This window comes from Balaenoptera physalus (genome assembly GCF_965194825.1).
Source record: "Balaenoptera physalus genome assembly, chromosome: X".
NCBI classification, from domain to species: Eukaryota; Metazoa; Chordata; class Mammalia; order Artiodactyla; family Balaenopteridae; genus Balaenoptera; species Balaenoptera physalus.
The window spans coordinates 48,329,919-48,344,471 of NC_138903.1; the positions used below are offsets into that span (position 1 = coordinate 48,329,919).

The 14,553-nt window shown below is 44.6% G+C and overlaps 1 pseudogene across 1 annotated transcript in view; it reads right to left on the minus strand.

Annotated features, from left to right (window-relative positions):
* Nucleotides 1–13,179, minus strand: part of LOC309652155 (inter-alpha-trypsin inhibitor heavy chain H6-like) — a 46,811-nt pseudogene extending 33,632 nt beyond the window's left edge. The window contains exons 1-3 of the transcript XR_014268757.1: nt 1,781–13,179; nt 1,174–1,184; nt 688–921 (exon numbers count right to left, since the gene is read on the minus strand). The product of XR_014268757.1 is annotated as an inter-alpha-trypsin inhibitor heavy chain H6-like (transcript). The remainder of the gene's footprint in view (nt 1–687; nt 922–1,173; nt 1,185–1,780) is intronic.
* Nucleotides 13,180–14,553: the final 1,374 nt, after the last annotated feature.

The window sequence follows — 14,553 nt, forward strand, 5'->3', positions numbered from 1 at the left end:
GGATCAGTGGTTCTCCAATCTGACTGGACATCAAGTTCACTTGCAAATGGGTCAAAAAGATAGGTTCCTGGGCCCCTCCCCAACCTATTGAAGCAGACTCCAGGAGGGTAGGGTCCAGGAATCTGTATTCTGACAGCTCACATAGCGATTCTACTGTAGCCAGTGTGGCCTTCAAACACCTTGAGATGAAAACAAACAAACAAACAGACAAACAAACACCTTGAGATGAAGTTTGAAGCAAGCCTGGCAGCCAGGATGTCTCTCTGGCATACAGGGCCTGAGATGATGTCCTCTGGGGCAGCCTGCACTTCACACTGTCCTCCCATTGCCCTTCCATTCTCAGTGGTGATTCCAGAGGAAAGCAAGTGTGGCCTCTGCATCCCTTAGCACTGTCAACATATGATTTCATGGAGCTGACCCAACAACCCCTTCTCCACTTTTTACAATTTCAGGAGGGAAATCACCACTGCGGGAAATGTGGGACTTGCTGGTTTCCCACAGCTTGCAAGGATGAGACCAAGTTTGTAACCGAAATATTTTCAACTCCAAACATGCCCTCTTCTCCTTGTTTGAATGGGAAAGGAACCTAGGGCAGAAGTGGTATTAGAAGGAAGCAGCGGGAAAAGGGGCAGCTTCCCATTTAGGGAAGGCCTGTCTTATGGTTGACCTGTAGTGCTGCTCACATACTTGAGTGGGTGTTGGTGGGCAGGCGGCTGGTCCTCAGAGGTGGTATGTGAAGATAGCCAATGCCTGTCTTTTCTGGCACTGTGACCTCTACACTCAGCCTTGTCACCAATTGTCGGGGTCTCAGGCTCACCACCAGCTGGTACTGGCCCTGGTGCCACTGCAGCAGCTCCTCGTAGGCGAGAAAAAAAGTCACCTTTTTGGCTGTTGCCAGGCTGGTGAAGATGCGAAACTTCTCTGATTCTCAGTCCCTGGTCTTGAAAGGGAGGAGGATGAAAGAGATGGGATCTCATGAGGAAGAGGGGAGCTGTCAGATGACCTAGTTCTGGCTACCCCCTCTCTGGCCCCAGCAGACCTGGCCAGGCTTCTGTTTCAACTAAGTCCCTCGACCACAGTTAGTTATTCACTCACCCACTTGTTAAACTGTCTCTCTCCCTCATTCATCCTCTTAAATATTCTGCCTAAGAAATTCTATCACAGGCAGCTTACCCATAAGGAAACTATGTTAATGAAAATCTGAATCTACAATAAAACAATAAGGGACTAATGATTTGTTTTATAAAAAGAGGTTTCAACTTACACACAATGCCTCTTTCCCTTCAAATAACCCCTCACACCTACCCCTCCCCCATGCTTTAGACTAAGCTTGTTTATATGGCGTTAATTCCTCAGTATGCAGTAGCCAAACCTAAAGTTTCCGTGCTTGATGAAACTCTTTTGGAGGCTGGGAGGAAACATTGAAGGAAGACAATACACTTCTGCCAGCAGAATGGAACTCAGTTAGGAAACAGGATTTGATTTAGAGAAATCTCACTTGAACATAACCTTACCGGAAGATGCCAGTTCTTAAATAAGCCACATCCTGCTGGCAGGAGGAAAGTGGAAGTGGTGAAGTAAACTCCCATTTATTGAACACCTACTCTCTTATAGGTTTTGCTATTCATTAACTCACCTCATCTCCATGTAATCCTATGAAGTAGAGATCATTATCCCCACTTTACAGAGGTAGAGATTGAGGCCAAGTGAGAACATGTGTAAGCCCCTGATCACACATCTAAGATGAACTTGTCATGTTTCAGACTGGTTGGAGCCTTACCTGATGCCTACATGAGCAGCTATTTTTTCCTTGCTGATGCGCTTCCTCATAGATTTTCTTTGCCTGGTGCTTCTCTTTGACTTCTGCAATGTAGACTTTATTGTTGATGGTCCTGATGGAGCAGGAAAGAGGAAGGACAGACAGAAACAGAGAAAGGAAAAAAGAGATGGTTAGTGACATAGACAGAAAGAGACATACAAAGAAGATGGAGGAGGAGGATGAGGGATGGGGAGAGAAAAAGAGCAAAATAGAACTGTGAAGCCAGAGTGAGAGAAGGAAGAAGAGAAGAGAGGAGAGTCCAGGGAGATAAAACCAGGTGAAGCAGTTATCATTATCTCCATTTGTCAGGTGGGGAAATAGAGACCACACAGTTGGTATATGGTTGACTTGGTGTTAAGACTTTATGTTTTCCAAAGTGTTGAATGAATTCCATGTTTTGGCACATAAAATAATTTTAGGTGGGACACAACTGAACATTTTTATTACAATTGTTATATATTTACTGTAATGTTTATTAAAAATATAACTAGCACGTTGAACACATGAGCTCATAGATATTGTTACTTAGGATAAGCCTAACTTAGGTAATCTTAAGTGTATCTATTTACAGAAACTATATTAAGTAAATAATATGGTGGGTGGCACAGGCAGTAAAAATTGTGAAAGCGGAATGCAAATTGCTGCAAAGGCATCTGAGATTGACTAGGGAAGGGGCCTTGACCTTAGCGGGCTCAGAGACCAATGAGATACTAATTCAAACTTGTTTTACCCCAGTTTTTCCTATTGCTCTAAGGAAGATAATAAAGTATAAAGGAGTTCAAAGAAGGGAGGAAGCACTTTTGCCCAAGTCTTCCAGAAAAGGTCCTAGAGGAGGTGGCCTTGGTGGTGGGGGAGTTCAAATTAGGGAAGATTTGGACAGATGATCATCACTGGCCATGCCTCCTCAGTCTCCTTTGTTGGCTCCTTCTCTTCTTGATTCTAAATCTTTGGGACACTCCTAGGCTCTGTTCTAGACCTCACCTTCCTCTCTGTTCTTTCTACAGTCACTCTCTAGGTGAGGTCGTCTAGTCCCATGGGTTTAAATATCATTTGCACACAGATGACTCCCAAATCTGTATCTCTAGTGTGGACCTGTCTCCTGAACTCCAGACCTATATATTGCTTACTTGACATTTCACTAGCATTTCCAATAGGCACCTAAAGCTTAACATATCCCACACTGAGTTCCTTGTATCTCCCCCACCTCCCAAATCTGCTCCTCCCTTGGTTTTCCTTATCTCAGGAAATAGTTGTTCAGCTGCAAATCTTAGAGTCATGCTTGACTCCCTTCTTCCTCTCATACACCACTTCTAATCCATCAGGGAATTTTGACCCTATTTTTAGATATGTCCACAATCTGACTACTTCTCCCCACACCCACAATTACTACCTTAATCCAAACTACCAACATTTCTTGCTTGGATAAATGCAACAACCTACTAACTGGCCTCCCTCTTTAAAGCCTTACCTCCTTATTATCTGTTCTCTTTACAGCAGTCAGACAGATCCTGTTAAATCCTAAGTCAGACCATGTCCGTCTTTCCTCAAAACTCTCTGTGGCTCTTGTCTCAAATCAGAGTAAAGGCCAAAGTCCTCACCAGGGCCTCCATGGTCCTATACTATCTGGCCCCCTGTCACCTCTTTAACCCCATCTCCTCCTTCTCTTCACCTTATTCATTATTCTCCAGCCACCAAGGCCTCCTTGCTGTTTCTTGAGTTTTTTCAGCACACTCCTGTTTAAGAGCCTTTACAATTGCTGTTCCCTTTGTTTGGAACACTCTTCCTCCAGATACTGGCAAATCTTATACTCTCTCTTCTTTCAGGTCTTTGTTCAAATGTCATTTCCTCAGAGAGACATCCTTCATCACTCCTAAACGGCGCCTTCCCACTCACTCTTTATCTTCCTTGCTCTACTTTCTATTTCTTTGTAGCACTTATCCATAAACTGACATGTACTTCCTTGTTTATTTTTCCCTTATCTGCCTTCTCCACTGGACTGTAAGCTCCTTGAGGGCAGGGATTTTGTCTGTATTAATTGCTGCTGTAACCCCAGTACCTGTAATGCTGCCTGGCACATAGTAGGCACTCAACAATTATTTGTGGAATGGGCATTCCATACAGACAGCAGGAAAACACAGGGACCATGTTTCAGAGAACAGCAAGTAGTTAGATTTGGCTGGAACAGAGAGGTAGGGAAAGGAGTTATGGAGAGAAGTTTGGAGTGGTTGTGTAGGCCTAGAGAATAAAGGGCTTTGAACACTAGACTCAATGAGCTCATATGACAGTGAAGACTAGATATGGAGAATGGGAGTCCAAGATAAATCTTGAAGGGGGGGATGGGTCAGAGCTGGTCTTTGAGGAGTGATAGATAGTTCCATGTCCTAGAGAATATTACTGCAACTCTGTAAGCGGCAGGAACAACAGTCTCTATTTTACAAATGGAAGGCACAGGTACTGGGGGTGGTTGGGGTAGAATGAAGTTACTTGACCAAAGCAGCAGTTTCTAGGAACACTTGAGGAGGATATGCAACCTGCAGAAAAGACCACTCAGGTGGAAAGTGTTTCTAGGCAGCTGAAACAGACTATTGCTGTGGCTGGGCTCATGTGGGGGTGGGCTGAGTTGGCATTGCCTCAAGGTCTCCTGGGGGTTGCGGGGGTGTAGGGTGGGGCTGGTCTGGCAGCAGCACACTGGGGCTTCTGTGTGTGTGCTGCCTCCAGCAAGCATACTTTCCATGGAGTCTGCCCAAAACATTTCCTCCAAAATGCTTTGCTTAATTAAAAAATTTATTTTGGAGGTTTTGCTATTAGAGCAAAAATCCACATTCTGTCTGGCTGCTTAGCTCTTGTATCATTTGACCAGCAACCTCTCTGGTGAGCCCCCATACTCCAAACCCATGCTGTCTTTTTTGCCTTTGATCTTCCTGGGTCACCCACACACAGTGATCCTGGTCCCTTCCAGTCTTACCCATATGGAAATCCTGTTTCCAGGAAGCTTTCTTTGACTACCTCACCACCTCTCCCATGAACTCCCTTGCCAGGGGCACACTGCCTACTTCCTCCAACCTTTCCTCTCTTTGGGGAAGTGCCATCTGTCCATCAAGGCCAGGAGGTTCCTGATGACAAAGTTCAGGCTCTAGGGCTGCTGTTAACAGAGGCTTACAGATTGTTTATAGCACAAAGCCCACCTCTGGTGAGGGGGTCTGAGCAAAGGCCGAAACTCTGCACATGCTGGCCTCATTCATCTGCTAAATCTGAGTAACTCTTCCCGAAGCTCGCTCGGGGCCATTTTCTAATTCACACTAAGGTATTATATGAGCCAATGAGGCTCCACCAAGCTTCTCCTTATCTGTTCCTCCTCTCATGTTTACCATCTCAAAGAAGGCACTGTCATCTACCAGGTCAGACAAGCTGAAATCAGGTGGGCACCTTCTATCTTTACTTACTCCCCACATGTATGCACCAGGTTGTTTCTCCCTCCTTATGGTCTCTCAAATCCCACCCCCACTGCACTGTTCCAGCCCTCAGCAGCCCTTATGCGGATATTGCCCCAGGCTCCTTACTGAACTCCCTGCTTCCCAGCTGGCCCCTCCAGCCCACCCCACCTCACTATTGTCACTCCTTGCTTAAAACCTTGCCATGTTTCCTCATTATGGGCCACAGTTATTTCTAAAGTGGGGTGCACACACTCCGGGGGTGCTGGAGTGTGTACACTCCAACACACACTGAGGGAGTGGGAAAACAATGTTAACACTCTACTTATAGGGTTTTCTCCTACATTGTCTATGTATATTTTTCCATATGCTTCATAATGTACCTAATATATTTGTTCAATAGTATATTTATAGACTTTATAAATTAATAAATAATATATATTTGGGAAGTACATGATCAATTTTTTTCCTGATGGGCGTGCAAACACATAAGATGGTTTGGAGACCATCAGGTAAGGGCCAGGTGCTTGGTCTGGCATTGGCAGCCCTCTACCACCTAGTCTTTCCTTACCTCTCCAGTCTCAATTTTGACCACTCTCTACCTCTGCTTGTGCCCTACACTCTGGTGACACTGAAGTCCTTCCAGTTCCCCTAATGAGGAAACATTTATTCCTGTGCTCCTTTTGCCTGGATTCTCCAGCCCTGCCCTCAGCCTGCTTGCCCGATGAACAGCTCATATTCTGAACCTAAGTTTAGGGGTCATCTTTGTGAGGCTTTCTCTGCGTGGGGCTGGGGAACTGACCACTGTCTCCTGTTAGGCCTCGCCATTCCCACCATCCCGCATTCACGCTTCTCTTTCTTCCCAGCATACTTTATTAAAATTATCTGCTTTCATTTCTTTTTTAAATTTTTTAAATTTCAGGTAACGAGTACTTTTTAATTTATTTTATTTTTGGCTGTGTTGGGTCTTTGTTTCTGTGCGAGGGCTTTCTCTAGTTGCGGCAAGTGGGGGCCACTCTTCATCGCGGTGCGCGTGCCTCTCACTGTCAGGCCTCTCTTGTTGCGGAGCACAGGCTCCAGATGCGCAGGCTCAGTAGTTGTGGCTCACGGGCCCAGTTGCTCCGCGGCATGTGGAATCTTCCCAGACCAGGGCTCGAACCCGTGTCCCCTGCATTGGCAGGCAGATTCTCAACCACTGCGCCACCAGGGAAGCCTTCTGCTTTCATTTTTATTTCCCCCATTAGACTGTGAACTCTTTGGGAGCAGGACCATGTGCAGTTCATCTTCCTCTTTCCGTAATACCCAGCCCAGTGTAAGTCACACAGTCAGCATCAGGAAATGCTTGTTAAAAAAATAATCAAGCAAATATTATCAAGGAAATATTATCTGCCCGTCACTAATTTTAGCATATATTTTCACATATATTAGCTCATTTAATCCTCTCAGGTGGGTTCTAATTTTTTTTTAATTTATTTATTTTTGGCTGCGTTGGGTCTTCATTGCTGGGTGCGGGCTTTCTCTAGTTGCGGCGAGCAGGGCTACTCTTCGTTGCAGTGCGTGGGCTCCTCATTGTAGTGGTCTCCCTTGTTGCGGAGCACAGGCTCCAGGTGCGCGGGCTTCAGTAGTTGTGGCATGCGGGCTTCAGCAGTTGTGGCTCGCGGGCTCCAGAGCACAGGCTCAGCAGTTGTGGCACACGGACTTAGCTGCTCCATGGTATGTGGGATCTTCCTGGACCAGGGCTCGAACCCATGTCCCCTGCATTGGCAGGCGGATTCTTAACCACTACACCACCAGGGAAGCCTGGTGGGTTCTAATTTTATCCCCATTTTACAGATGTGTAAAATGAGACTCTGATAAGTGCCATGATTTGTCCTGAGTCCCCTAGTTGGCAGAACCAGGATTCAAACTCAAGAGTGCATGCTCTTTATCACTATGCTCTGCTGAAAGAATGAACAAAAGAATGAATAAAACAGTGAGTTTGGAAGCAGACTTACATGGTGAAATTGGAGATAAAGGTGAGGCGAGGCAGATCCAGGTCAAAGATGACTTCATGAGCCTTGGCGTGCGGACTGAACAGGACAGAGGTGACCAAGGTGTGGGCGTAGCGGAAAAATCACAGTAGAATGCATGGAATAGCTTTTCATCAACAGCTGAGGGAAGACAGGGATGTGGGTTAGGTAGACGCTATCCTTGGCCTACATGTACTAGTACCCAGGACTCCTGGACAGGCCTCAAGGTACAAGTGGAGAAACTGAGGCCCAGAGAGGGAAAACAGCCTCTGTCATTCATTTTGTGGATCTGCCTAATATTTCAGTGAGCTTTACCAAGTCTCAGACCCAAAGGCTCACAGAGGATCACAAATCAAGGGACCTCTGGACAAGTGCTTCTCCAACTTTAATGTGCACATGAATTTCCTGGACATCTTGTTAAAATGCAGATTCTGATTTAGCAAGTCTGGGGTGGGGACTGAGATTCTGACTTTGTAACAAACTCCCAGGTGATGTTGATGCTGCTGGTCTATGAATTTTACTTTGAGTAGCAAGGCTTTAGAATATAACAGAGTGGCTGTCATTCATTGAGCTCTACTCTGTGCAAGACACTGTGATATATGTGTCTATAACTATATCTATATCTATTCCCTTTTTAGGAACTCAGGTGTAAAGGATTGCACCTGGGGACTTCCCTGGAGGTCCAGTGGTTAAGACTCTGCACTTCCACTGCAGGGGGCACAGGTTTGATCTGGTTGGGGAACTAAGATCCCGCATGTCGCACGGCAGGGCCAAAAGAGGAAAAAAAGAAAAATAATTGCACCTGATAAGTACAATCAGACACTGAAAGCATGATAAGCATTTGGCATCCATGATCTTATTTAATCCTCACATCGGCTCTATGGGCTACATAATATTATTGTTCATATTTTACGAATGTGTTAACTGGGCCCAGAGCCTGAGGCCACACAGCAAGTACCATATCGATCTTCTTCCTGACCTTTCCTGAAGCCATGATCCCTTCATCTACCCACACGTCTAGTTCATTCTCAGTGTGGGGCAGTGGGAAATGAAGGCATTTGGGGTCAGATGGAACTAGAATCAAATTCTGGTTCTGCCACCTCTTAACTGTGTCAACCTCTGAGCCTCAGTTTCCTCTTCTATAATAGTAGATAGCTTAGCTATCTACTTAGCTATAATAGTAGAGCTTAGCTTACAGGGATGCTGTAAGGACTAAATGAAATAATAACTCTAAAATACCTGGTGGAGCACCTGACATATGCTCAGAAAATAGTAACTCTTTCCTCTGGCCCTAGTTTCCTAGGACTGAGAAAGCAGACCAAATAACCTTCCGCTGTTGCCCCCAAGGAGCTAATTTCCTTGCAAATCCTGGAGCTCTGTTCCCTCATCCCAGATCTAACCTTTGTGCTTGATGAGGAGGGCCCAGAAGGTCCCTGGTATGTCAGTTCCAGGAGAATGGTCAGCAAAAAGCTGATATGGATGAGGCATCTCCACTTAGACATGATGCCACCTCTGGCCTGGGGCTGTTGCTCACATCCAGAAGGTCTGAGCCCAATCTCCAAACTCGTGCTCTTTTAAGCCTTCAGGTATCCCTTCTCTTGAGAGGGAGGGACTATCCTGAAGGGTGGGGAAGACTCTGAATGTGGCATTGAATCCACACAAGCCAGGATTGTCCAAGAGCTGGGGTTGGCATCTTGCCTGGAGAGGGGCCAGTTCCATGCCTCCCTTTTTCCCATCATCCAGCTGTAAGATGAATGGAAACTAAACATACTAGAGTTCTGGGTCTGTCTGTTTGCTCTGTTGGCCCAGGGTGGGGTTTTTCTTTCCTATAAACATCCACAGGAGCCCAGTAACTGAGGCCAGAGAAAGGTCACTTAGCACTGATCATCTTAAAAAGGTAGCTGATATGAGAGAGGGGTTGGTGGAGCAAGGCCCCAATCCTGGTCCTTTCTGGCATGGATTTTAGCCTTGAGACAGGAAGGATTTACTTAGGGTCCCATAAAAATTGACTCCTACAGATATGAGCCTTACTATCTCCAGAATATTCAGAGGCCAAGACAGGCTAGGGTAGGACTGAGAAAATAAGATAGTGGTTCAAAATAGAGCTACTGGACTCAGACCATCTGGGTTTGTCTCAGTTCTGCCACTTACTGACAGTGTAATATTGTGAAATTTAATTAATTGCTCTGCAGCCTCAGTTTCCTTACCTATAAAAAGAGAATAATAATAGCACTTATTTCATAAAGTTGTTATGAAGATTAAAAAAGGTTGTACTTTCACAGTACTTGGCACATGGTAAGCGTTCAGTAAACATTAGCTGCTAGGACTAGAGCTGGATGAGACCTGATTGATCTCGAAAGTATGGGAAGCTCCCTGTCCCTCCGGAGACCTAGGTGGGGGAGGGGTGGGGAGATGCTCAGTTGATGGGCGTCAGTCTGTCTGTGGGAACCCAGAGATGCTCTGGACTGTGTCTACAGGAACTGTGGAGGGCAAGAGTGAGAACTGGAGCTGAGAAAGAAAATTACTTGAAGGTGTGCACACGGGGCATCAGCATCAGTCAGAACCCCTATCCCTCTGCCCTTTCCACCCACATAGAGCACATGCAGCCCCAGCACTTACCTTCAGGCAAAATCTCTAAAGACATTTTACAAACTGCGTAGGGAACATTCAGACTTGTCCTATGGCATTTGGTACCGCATAACAAAGCCTCCTCATTCTTGTATTTGGTGACCCATGGCCTGTCAGTTGCCACCTCCCCCAAGTCCACATGAGGTTTCCTGTCAGAATTTCCTCATGGGAGAGAGCCCTAGCTAGAAAAACAGCTCTGCTTATACAACAACAGAGAAACCCACATCAGCTACAAGTCCTTTTCCCTTACTTGGGATGGATAACCAAGGGCCTTCAGGCAAATTAAGGGAAACTGCAGCATGAAAGCAAAAGACTAAAATAAGAAAATAGAACAACTGACCCCAGAGAAATTTGGGAATTTTGGAAAGGAAAGAGAATTTCAGAAAAGAAATGATAATATCCTTAGCAAATTTCAAGAAGGTAAAATCTGAATAAAACAAGAAGTAAATGCCACAGAACAGGAACAATCAGAGAAAAGAAAGACTCCTTAGGGATGGAAAGTAAGTTGCTGAAATTAAAAGAAAATCAACAGAAGGACTGGGAAATAAAATTGAGGAAATTTCCCAGGATGCAGGGCCAAAAAACAAAGAAACACAAAGTAGGAGAGAAAATTTAAGAGATGAAGATTAATCCAGCAGGTTCAACATCTGAATAACAGGAGTCCTAGCCAGAGAGAACAGAAAAAATAAAGGACAATTTGTCAAAAACTTATTAGAAGTTAATTTTCCAAAGCTGAAGAAGGATTTCCAGAACAGGTGCCCAGAACAGTGAACCCAGGTAACAGTGGATCCAACCCAAGCAATTACTACAACAGCCTCCTCAATGGTCTTCAGCTTCCTACTTTGTCATCCCCGCCCCCCCTTCACCAGTATATTTTCACAACAGCCAGAGGGATCCTTTTAAAACCCAAGTCAGATACTCTCCCACCTCTGCTCAAAACCCTCCTGTGGATCCCACTGTGGCTTGGCTTACAGGGCCCTATAAGATCAGGCCCTCATTACCTATCTGACCTCATTTTCTATTACTTCCCTCCTTGCCTTCCTCCACTAGTCTAGCAGCACTGACTTTTATGTTCTTCAAAAATGGCAGGCACGAGACAAACAATGCCAGGCACAGTCCTGCTCTAGGGCCTTTGCACTGACTGTTCTTTCTATTTGGAATGTTCCTTCCCCAGGTATCCACTTGGCTAGCTCTCTCACTTCATGCAAGTCTTTGTTCACATGCTACCTTTTCGGTGAGTCTTTCTCTGACCAAACTATTTAAAACTTCAGTAACCTCCCACTCTCACTGGCATTCCCTATCCTTTTTACCCTGATTTATTTTTCTCTATAGCACTGATAACACTTAAACTTGTTATATATTTTACTTATTTATCTGATCATTTTCTCTTTCTTCCTCACTAGAATATCACCTCCATGGGGACAAGGATCTGTTTCACTGCTGTATCCTCAGCTTCTAGAACAGTGCCTGGCACATTGTAGATACTCAATAAATGTTTGTTTAAAGAATGAATACAATAAAGGCAAATAATTCAAGGAATAAAGAAAGGCTATTAGAGAATCCGTGTGTGTATGTGTGTGTGTGTGTGTGTGTGTGTACCTGTTCAAGAAAATCATGGTCTAACTACAAAGCAAAATAAAACATAACATGATTATAAGCAGCTGATGGAATATAAGAGGGACTCCCTTTGACCTTGATAGTAGAAACATTCTCTTTGGAGAGGCCGAAAGATTGTGACATAGGACTTGTAGAGAAGGAGCTGTATTCCTGGCTCACTACTTGGCTGGGTTTTGAAAGATATTTACATAGTCATGATAATGTAAATCATGACTGGTTTTCAGGTTTTACAGTCAACATGAAGACAAAGCAGGGAAGAGCTGGTTGTGGCTGCAAAACAGAATGTAAATGTTAATAACCTAGACAATGTGAAGGAAAGATCAAACTGACAATGTGGGTCATTGAATGGGCAGAGGGAGGGTGGTGGCTCTAACATCCTTGTCCTAAAAAGTGGGTAGTCAAAATTATCTGTCAAAAATGGATGGAATAAGGAATAGAGGTTTGAGTATACATATTTTTTCAAGTTACAAAGTTAACTAGGAACAAAAAAGGAATATCAGCGTTAAACATTGCAGAGGAGTGGAGGGAAAAGTGAGGCAGTGTACAGAAACAAAGCCCTCATTGTCATACTTGGGAGTCAACAGGATATTGTCTAAATTTTATAAACCAAGAGACAAAGTATATACATGTTATCTAGAGTTGTAAAGGGAGCCACCAGCAGAACTAAGTGCAAGAACTGTTCTTTTTTGTTTGTTTGTTTTTTATAAATTTATTTATTTTATTTTATTATTTATTTTTGGCTGTGTTGGGTCTTCGATGCTGTGCGCGGGCCTTCTCCAGTTGCGGAGAGCAGGGGCTACTCTTCTTTGCAGTGTGCGGGCTTCTCATTGAGGTGGCTTCTCTCATAGTGGAGCACAGGCTCTAGGTGCACGGGCTTCAGTAGTTGCAGCACGTGGGCTCAGTAGTTGTGGTTCACGGGCCTAGCCACTCTGCGGCATGGGGGATCCTCCCTGACGAGGGCTCGAACCCACGTCCCCTGCACTGGCAGGCGGATTCCCAGCCACTGCGCCACCAGGGAAGCCCAAGAACTGTTAAAAGGTTGCTTTGAGGGGGGTGGGATGGAGATGGGGAGAGTCAAGGCAGGGGACCATTGGTTTTTATCATGTGCTCCTTCTGTATGATTTGTTGCCATGTATGTGCATTACTTTAATAAAAATAAGATCCTAAAAACTTCATGTTGATCTTACAACAAAATAGTTATATATCCTATGACACTTTATGACAATATCAGAATGGGTATGTAGATATCCAATTAGACTTGCCTCCATGGAGGAAAATCACACTGTAATGTGCCTTGCATATGTTTATGAAGAGGGTTGGAAAGGATATTATGGGACTTAAAACATTGGCAGTACTTGAGCGTAGTAGTGGAGGCTCTGGTATTTGGCATCGTACTGGCCTGGGTTCAAGTCCTCTCTCTGCCATTCATTAGTTGCTCTGTCATGGGCAAGTTACCTCCCTCATCCCCAATTTGTCCGCCATAAAATGAGGCTAATGCTCATACAGTAGAAATGTAAGCCCCTCAAGAGAAAGAGCCACCTCTGTAGAGCTGCATAATATATACTTGATGCTCAGTGTCTGCATGTGAGGCCCGAACCTGCCTCAGAGGTATGTGCTGATGAAGGACTCAATGTGCAAAGAGCAGGGGAGAAGGAGTGTTAGTTCAAAAGTGGGTAGCCGGTTTCCTCGTCTATGGGAAATTTGCCTTTGGTTTAATAAAATGTAGTCATTTTGGCTGTGGAAAGAATAGCTCTCAGGGCTTAGAGTGATACAAAATGAATTAAATTCCCCTGTACATAAAAGGAAGAAAACAATGAGAATTCACCAGCAGCTCAAGGGAGAGGGCACATGAGCCTGGAAATGGAAAGGAGGGGAGCTGCTTTCTCTGTGTATTGGGAACAGAAAGAGCCCAACAGTGATAGGGAGTGGGGTCCAGGAGAAGGGTTGGTTAAGAAGCTTTTCCCAGTGATGGGAAAGGCTTAGCAAATGTGAAGAACAGGAAAGCCTGATGTCCAATATTAAGTTGGTTGCTAGGCTGTGCTGTACAACTTAGATGACTAAAGAAGTGATAGGTAGCCTTGGAAGGAAAGCTTTGCCACTTACTCCCAGCCTTCAGAATTTTCCAACATTCAGAGGTACTGATTTTTATATAGTTTGAGGGAAGGGAAATGTGTTAGGAGAGGACTGGTGGTGAGGATATTCTGGGCTTCTCATGTAAGCTTTAGGTGTCTGAAATCTTGGATGCCCCGGTACTAGGCAGTTTCATCCCCTGACATTCTGCAGTAAGCAGTCTTTAGCCTGCCTTTCCTTATCTCCTGAACAGAGCTGCTTGGTGATAACTCAGCTTTTCATCTTTGTTCCCAGTTAATATGTAGGATCTATATGATTTCAGGTATTTGCCTGCTGATTTATGAATGCTGGAAACCGGTCTGGGACCCAGTGACCTAGTTTCGTCAGAGTTTATGGGCAGATGCTGAAGTTCAAAAGATTCCAAGAGTTTACAAAGAGAGAAGGTGGGAGGAAATCTCTCTAGTCAAATGATGAAGATTGTAAGTGAATTTATTTTTTTCTCTCCTGTTAAGGTTTCATCCTGTCCTCTGATCCCCAGATCATAAGATGAGTGGTTATGGTATTATGCTACGAAGGTGTTTGGCATTGAGAGGGGACTGGGGAAGTTTGGCTTTGAAAGTCTCTGGGAATGCCTCTCTGATGGACATGGACTGAGATTTTGCCTGAGTCCCTTGAGTCCAATATCTCCTAAGTATCTGACTCTATATTCTTTTAAAGTTACCCCAGGATCCCAAAGGCCACAACCAGGACTTAAAATGCTGTGGAATTTAAAATGATGGAGGTTGTAACAGAGGGTAGATATAACAGAGGGCGTTCCATAGGGAAGAAATCGTATGAGCAACGGCTCCTAAGTAAGAGAAGGCAGGGCACATCTGGTAATAGTGAAGTGTTTGTTTGGAATATACGCAGTACTCAGAAAAATAGCAAGAAAAAGCCTGGAAAACTAGTCAGGGCTAGATTTTGGGAGAGTCTCAAAATC